This window comes from Pteropus alecto, unplaced genomic scaffold, assembly GCF_000325575.1.
Source record: "Pteropus alecto unplaced genomic scaffold, ASM32557v1 scaffold76, whole genome shotgun sequence".
Classification (NCBI taxonomy): domain Eukaryota; kingdom Metazoa; phylum Chordata; class Mammalia; order Chiroptera; family Pteropodidae; genus Pteropus; species Pteropus alecto.
The window spans coordinates 21,993,273-22,001,598 of NW_006443138.1; the positions used below are offsets into that span (position 1 = coordinate 21,993,273).

The 8,326-nt window shown below is 34.2% G+C and overlaps 1 protein-coding gene across 3 annotated transcripts in view; it reads right to left on the bottom strand.

Moving 5' to 3' along the window:
• The window catches only part of POC1B (POC1 centriolar protein B), an 89,165-nt gene that overhangs the window by 66,374 nt on the left and 14,465 nt on the right, over positions 1 to 8,326 (bottom strand). The window contains exon 1 of one of the 3 annotated variants that reach the window (XM_025041000.1): positions 4,710 to 4,727. The exons of the other annotated variants lie outside the window; for them this stretch is intronic. The gene's annotated coding sequence lies outside the window, so the exon portion shown is untranslated. Of the gene's footprint in view, positions 1 to 4,709; positions 4,728 to 8,326 lie in introns of those variants that run through there. 3 annotated transcript variants of the gene reach the window in all.

An 8,326-nucleotide genomic window follows, 5' to 3' on the forward strand; every position in this document is an offset into this window, starting at 1 on the left:
TATGCATGTAGCCCCCAAAATACTCCTAATAATAAGAATCAGGTCAATGAGAAGCAGTAAGTCTAGATTATAGTATGCTTAGAAGAAATGAAACTTTATAAGTTAGTATTACTGTTAGACGAGATATATAAAGTCACCGAAAACCTTCTAAGTTCTCAGCCACAGGTAAAATTTATTTGGGCCTACTTAGCCTATGCATTATTTTCATGTAAAATAGTTAAAGTGAGTTTATAAGTTTCAAACTGTAATATTGTATGCTACACCCTTTTTTAAAAAAAAGTATAAAAAGTTGATATTCCATCACAGCTCATCAAATTATTAAATATTTATGTCAGGGTCTGAATTATATGGGGCTAATGTAGACAAAATATTGAAAACAATGAATTATATGCATTATACTTAGGGCTTATTTGAGTTCTAATGTATTATGTTGCAAAGAAGATATAGAAAGGAAAATAGTACACAATTCCTTACCTCAAGGAATCACAATATTGTAGGGGAAAAAATTCATTAATAACATCATAAATGTTCAGGAAGTACTAGCCACAACAATTAGACAAGAAAAAAAAGGCATTCAAATTGGAAAGGAAGAAGTAAAACCGTCATTATTTGCAGATGACATGAAGAACCCTAAAGAGTCCACCAAAAATCTATTAGAAATGATAATGAATTCAGTAAAGCAGAATACAATATTAATATTCAGAAACTGATCACATTTTTATACACCAATAATGAACTATCAGAAAGAGAGACTAAGAAAACAATTCCATTTACAATTGCACCAAAAACAAAAAACAAAAACAAAACAAAACAAAACAAAAAACACCCTAGGAATAAAATTAACGAAGGTGGTAAAAGACCTGTACTAGGAAAATTATGAGACTGAAGAAAGAAATTGAAGAAGATACAAATAAATGGAAGTGTACACTGTGCTCATGAATAGGAAGAATTAATATCATTAAAATGACCATACTATCCAAAGCAATCTATAGATTCAATAAAATCCCTATCAAAGTACAAGTGGCATTTTTCATAAAACTAGAACAAATAATCCTAAAATTTATATGGAACCACAAAAGACTTTGAACAGCTACAGTAATCTTGAGAAAGAAAAACAAAGTTGGAGGTATCACACTACCTGATATCAAACTATAGTAAAAAGCTATAGCAATCAAAATAGCATGATACTGGCATAAAAACATACATAGGTCAATGGAACAGAACAGAAAGCTCAGAAATAAACCCACACTTGCACGATCAATTAATCTGTGACAAAGGAAGCAAAAATACACAATGGGGTAAAGATAGACTATTCAAGAAATGGTACTGGGAAAACTGAACAGATACATGCAAAATAATGAAATTAGACCACCTTCTTATACCATATACAAGAATAAACTCAAATGGATTAAAGACTAAAATGTAAGACCCAAAACTATAAAATTCCTAGAAGAAATCATAGGCAGTAAATTCTCTGACACTGCTCTTAGTAATATTTTTTTTCTGATATATCTCCTAGGGCAGGGGAAACAAAAGAGAAAAATAAATGAAACTACATCAAACTAAAAAGTTTTGCAAAGGAAATCACCAACAAAATGAATAGACAACCTACTGAATGAGAGAAGATATTTGCCAATGATACATTTGATAATGAGTTAATATTCAAAATTTATAAAAACAACACCAAAAAAAATTACAATTAAAAAATGGGCAGAAGATCTGAATAGACATTTCTCCAAATATAGATGGCCAATAGACATATGAAAAGGTGTTCAATGTCACTAATCATCAGAGAAATGCAAATTAAATCCACAACGGGATATTACCTCACATCTGTCAGAATAGCCATCATCAATAAATCAACAAACAGCAAGTGTTGGCAAGGATATGGAGAAAAGAAAAACCCTTTTACACTGTTGATAGGATTGCAAATTGGTGTAGCCACTATGGAAAACAATATGAAGCTTCCTCAAAAAATTAAAAATAGAACTACCTTATGACCTAGCAATTTCACTTCTGGGTATTTATCTGAATAAATCTAAAACACTAATTTGAAAGATATATGCGCCTTTTGTTCATTGCAGCATTATTTACAATAGCCAAGATATGCAAACAACCGAAGTGTCTAGCAATAGATGAGTGCATAAAGAAGATGCGGTATATATATAAATGGAATATTACTCAGCCATAAAAAGGAGTGAAATCTTACCATTTGCAACAACGTGGATGGGGCTAGAGAATATTATAGTAAGTGTAATATGTCGGAAAAAAGCAAATACTATATATCTCACTTATATGTGGAATCTAAAGAACAAAATAAATGAACAAACAAAATAGAAACAGACTCATAGATACAGAGAACAAACTGATGGTTGCCAAATAGGGGGGTTGGGAACTGGGTGAAAAAAGTGAAGGGATTAAGAAGTACCAATTGGCAGTTATAAAATAGTCACAAGGATGTAAAATACAGCATAGGGTATATGGCCAATAATATTGTGATAACAATATTATGTATGGTGCCAGGTAAGTAGTAGACTTACAGGGGGATCACTTTGTAAATTATATAAATGTTTAACCACTATGGAGTATACTTGAAACTAAAATAAAATAATATTGAATGTCAATTATAATTTTAAAAATAACATTATACATGTTCAGAAGACTTTTATATTATTCATTCTTAATGTTATATGGGGTGAATAGTTGTCCTTTTTGAGGAAAGGACATTTGAGCAGACTTTTACTTGAGTGAAATGAGAAATGATCCAAGCTAAGATGTGAAGAAAGAGCACTCTGGGCAGAAGAATCCCATGCATAAGGGCCTAAGACAATAATGCACTTGGAAGACTGAGGAACAGTAAGGAGGCCACGGTGGAGGGAAGAAAAAGAGAATAGTGAGATGGAAGCCGAGAAGCAAGCAAGCAAGCAAGCAAGCAAGCAAGCAAGCGAGAAAGCAAACGAACAAGCAGGAAGCCAAGTAGCAAGCAAATAGTGAGATGGAAGCCGAGATGCCAAGCAAGGAGCCATGGTGACAGGTATATATTTATTCTAAGTGCTATGAGAAAACATTGAAAGATATTGAGCAGGGGGGTCTCATGAACTGATTTAAGACAATTGCCTGGCAATGAGAAAAAGACAGTCTTTTCAAAAATTGATGTTGGGTCAACTGGATATTCATAAAGAAAAAATGTATCTTGACTCCTATGTTTTATACTAAAAAATAATTCCATATGGATTGTAGGTCTAAATGTGATAGGAAAAACAATAAGCTTTTAGAAGAGAACATAGGATAATATCTTCATGGCCAGTAGGGTAGGCAAAAATTACTTAAACAAGACACGAAAATTACTAAATTACTAAAATTACTAAAGGAAAATAATAATTTGTACTACACTAAATTAAAAAATTTTATTCATTGAAAGATACCACTAAGTGAAAAGGCAAGTCACAAAGCAGATGACGATATTTACGATACATACATTTAACATATAACAAAGAATATAAAAGAATCTTACAAATCAATTAGAAAAGGCAGGAAAGTAGGCAAAGGGCTTAAACAGGCACTTCAATAAGGAGGATATCCGAATGGCCAATAAACCAGAAAACCACAATGACACTCATCAGAATGGCTTTAATGAAAAGATAAATAATACCAAATCTTAGTGAGGATGTGAACAACCGGAACTCTCAAATAATGCTTGTGGTTATAATAATTTTGGAAAATGATTTTTGAAATATCTACTAAAGCTGAATATACACTTACCGTTTGATTCAGCAATTCCAATCCTAGGTGTACACCTAACAGAAATTCATATGTATGTTTAGTAAAAGATGTACAATAATATTTGTGTTGGTACTACTCAAAATAGACGAAAACTAGAAACCCAACTATCCATCAAAGCACAACGGATACATAAACTATGGTATATTCATACTGTATAGCTACTGAGCAATTAAAGTTCATTTATATGAAGTTCAAGAAGCAGTTAAACTAATCAATGAAATAAGAAGTCAGCATAGAGATTATCTGAGTGGCAACAGTAGGAGGATAGTAGCTAGAAGGGAGCACAAAGCGGGCTTCTGGGGGTACTGGTAATATTATGTTTCTTGCTCTAGGTGTTGGTTAAATAGGCATGTCATATTGTGAAGATTTATCAAGTTGTCCAATTTTGGTACATATCTTATACTTCGATAAAACGTTTAGAAAAAAATATCACTCTGGTTGTTGTGTACAGAATATATAGGGGGACAGAACTGAAGAAGGAAATCAATTAGGAGGCTACTGCAATAATCTAGTCAGGGTAAGGTGGTGATCTGGACTAGCTGGAGGCTGTGGAAAGAAGAAAAGCAGTCAAAATCAAGATACCTGGTAAAGGTGAAGCTTATAAGGCTTGCTAATGGGTTAGATGTGAGGGAGAGAAAAGAGAAGAAGCAGATGTGCCAGGCTTTTGGCCTGGGCACCCAGGTGAATTTCAGTGTCATTTAATGAGACTAGAAAGACTAGGAGAGGAGGTTGAGAGTGAGGCAGGATGGGGTGGGAATCAAGAGTTCCTTTTAGGATATAAAGTTCGAGGTGCCCATTTGACATACGAGTTGAAATTCCAAGCAGGGAGATGGATATACTCATCTGGAGCTCAGGAAGCGGTTTTGACTATACAGTGTGGTGGTTAAAAAGGCAAAATAGACTTCCTGACTAAAATCCAGGCTTACCGGCTGTGTGTCCTTGGGCAACTTATTCAACCTCTTTATGCCTGGGACACTTCATCTGCAAAATGAGGTATTCAAAGTATTAAGTGAAGAATACTAGTAATCCATGCCTGGCAATCATGCCTGAAACATAGAAAATACTCAAATGTAGCTATTATTACTAGAGATTTTGTTTTTGTTACTGTTTGAAGCAGTGGGAATCTAGATAATACACTAAAGGCTGGCAACTGGATGGGATCACTTAGGAAGTGAGTACAGATAAAGAAGAGGGTGAAAGTACTCACCCTTGAGAGAATGAGGAGCAAAAGAAGGAGCCATAAATAAAGTAGGAGCGGGCGAGAAGATTGTAGTGTCCAGGAGTTAAGAAAGTATTCCAAGAGGGTAACGAGCTGTGTCAAATGCTTTGAGGAGATTTAGTAAGATCAGGCCTGAACAGGACCAGCTACATAATTTGTGGGGTCCCATGTAAAATGTAAATGTGGGGCACTGGTAGAAAAATTAAGAATTTGAAGACAGAAATCTCAGGGCATTAAACTAAGTGTGGGGATCTGTGCGACTACATAGGTTACATGCCCAAGAAGGCAGCCCTGGGCCGGAGGATCAAATGTAGACTTGGCAGTTGAAATGGTAGAATCAAAGTTGCAATGGTGTGAGTAGAGGAGAAAATGGGAGGGAAAGCGTAGAGAGTTATTAAATACAATTGATTCACTAACTCATTGAAGGTTTACAGGGTCCCTAGTATTCAATATGATAAGGAGCAGAAAAAATGTTATTATAGTATCATGGTAAAGCAACGAATAATTAAGGTGGGGTGGCTGGAGAGAGAAGAATATGAAGCTTAACTGAGAAGGTGACCCAGGGCTTGGGCCTTCACATACTTTGTCGGAAGACGAAAAGGACACCTGGACCAGAGTGGACGCTCAAAACTTTAGAATTGGTAGCTACATACCCACATTAAAGCAACATTTGCTATTATCGGCATGAAGCCTACAAAAAAGAAGTGACTGAGAGAGCAAGACAAACAAAGGTTTAAAGGACTAGGACAGCCCGACCTTAGGGTAAGGTGGCATTTCAGAGGCCTACTAATTATTTCCTGAAATTTGCAAGAAAATATAGTGTGCCCTGGGCCACACACACAGAAAAAAATACAATCTATAAAAACCCCATGAATGTATTCTTATTAAAAACTGTGAAAACCAACACTGAGTTTTCCTTCTTACTCCCTTAACCTCATCCCACCAAACCTTAATACCATGATAATAAAAGGTATCTGATTATCAATGTCAGTGCCATATGGTGTCAACTTGGAATTTGCTTTCACTCATTTCTATTGAACCACACCCTGTATAAACATTAGCACACAGTTCAAAATGTCAAAGCTGTACCATTCATCAGCTGGCTGGTCTATTTTGAAACAAAATGTCAAAGGGAGGAAGTTAAGAGTAAAGGTTAACTGGTAACTCTACCCATTAAAAAAAAATTATATTCTACAACAATAATTCATTGTTTCAAGAAATCCTCCTTAGGATAAAAAAAAAAAAAAAAAAAAATACCAAAAAAAACAAAGTCCATGCTCGCCTAAGCCAGTGCTTTGTCTTTGGCAGTAACACAAGGAACACACTAATGGAGAACATGTTTGCTCTCCATAATGTCCAAAAGGCCAACAGTTATTTTGTCACCTTAAGCAGCAATAACTTTCTTTAGTCAACCCACGCTCTCTCACTCGGTACTTTAACCAAAATCAGCTACCATTACTTATAAGTCTGCTCTGTCAGGAATATTATTTTCTGGAAAGAAATAGTACTGCCTCCAGTTTTTACATTTGTTGTTAAATTATCTTTACAATTGGTAATACATGTACATATGATACAGAATTTCAACATTACTAAAGATTATTTACCAAAATCTCCTTCCACCTATTGGCCATCTGATTCCTTTTCTACAGGTAACCAGTGTTAATTATTTTCTTGAGTAGCCTCCTATTGGCTTAAACAAATATATGCATCTATTAACATGTATTTTTTATAAAAATGGTAGCATGCTACTCCCATCATTATGCATGTTGACTCTCCATCCTCCTCTCACCTAGTCCACTTAGTATAATATATTGAAGATCATGCTTTATTAGTACATAGAGCTGCCCTTATTCTCCCTGCCCCATTTTTGATAAATTTTTATTTTGTCAATTTCAAACTTATAGTACAATTACAATGTAGTATAAGAAATTTATGTTATTACCCGTTACCCCAACAAATTTAATAATAAAAAAAGAAATGTCCTTATATTCTCTACTTTTGATTTTGCTCTTGTTGACATTTTGTCCATTTGTTTTATCATTCTCTCTCTACATATATACTTTTATATTGCATAAAACCTTAACCATTTGAAATGTTAGAATCATAACATTTCTACCACCAAATACTTCAATATGTATTTCCTAAGAACAAGGACATTCACTGACATAAACCATAGTACAATTAACAAAGTCAGGAAATTAAATACTATTTAATATATTCTTATCCACAGTCCATATATGGATTTTGCCAATTATAGCTATTGTTCCCAGTCCATGATGTAATCCAGGATATGCACTGCATTAATTGCCATGTATATTTAGTCTCCGGTGAACTAGAAAGACTTCCTAGGTCATTCTTTGTCTTTATTGGCTTTGATATTCTTGAAGATTGCAAGCCTGTTGTTTTTGTGTTAGATTCAGAACATATCTTTTTTGATAATAAAAGTTATGTTGTGCTCTTATCAGTGCATCATATTAAGATGCATGTGATGTCTGTTTATCCCAATGCTGGTGAGATTCACTTTGATCACTTGGTTTATGTGGATTTTACCTTGTGAAGTTATTATCTTTCCTCTTTGTAATCAATAAGAAGTTTGTGGGGAGACATTTTAAGACTACATAAGAAGCCTCTTCCTCAAAAAACTATCACACACTAATTTTAGCATCCTTTAGTGATATTCCAACCCATAATTTATTAATTAGCAATTATATGAATTGAATTATTTAATAAACTAATATTTAATTTGTTAATCTATTATTGTAAGATAGAATTTTCCCTCTTTCTCCATTTACTTATTAATTTACTTATTTATCAGTGTGGACTCAGATTATTTTACTCAATGGGTTATAATCCATAGTTATCATTATTTATTTAGACTCTTATTTTTTTCCAGATTTGGCTCGTATGAGCCCCTTAAAGCTGGCCTCTGGGACTTTCTGATATGTGGCCATCATTCTTTGAGTACTTCCTTACTTCTAGAATTAGAAAATGTTCCAAGATGTACTTCCCCTGCCCCAGACCTGGAATTGGCTTTTTTCCCTCAGGAAGCTCTGATTCCTACTAGCGGAGAGTGGCATTTAGAAACCAAGATCTGGGGACTATGTTTGCTCATTGCTATCAGTATGTTTGTCAGCAAATAGAGCTAAGAAATAAGATATGAGAAATTTCAGTGAGCAGAAGAAATTAGATGTAGGAAGAAATTAGATGTAGAAAATAGATGTAGGAAGGCTATATCTATCTATATGTAAAGATATTAAAAACCATGAGTTCATACTGATAACTCCAATTTCAGTCTAACACAGAATATATTCTAGTGCCCTCCCT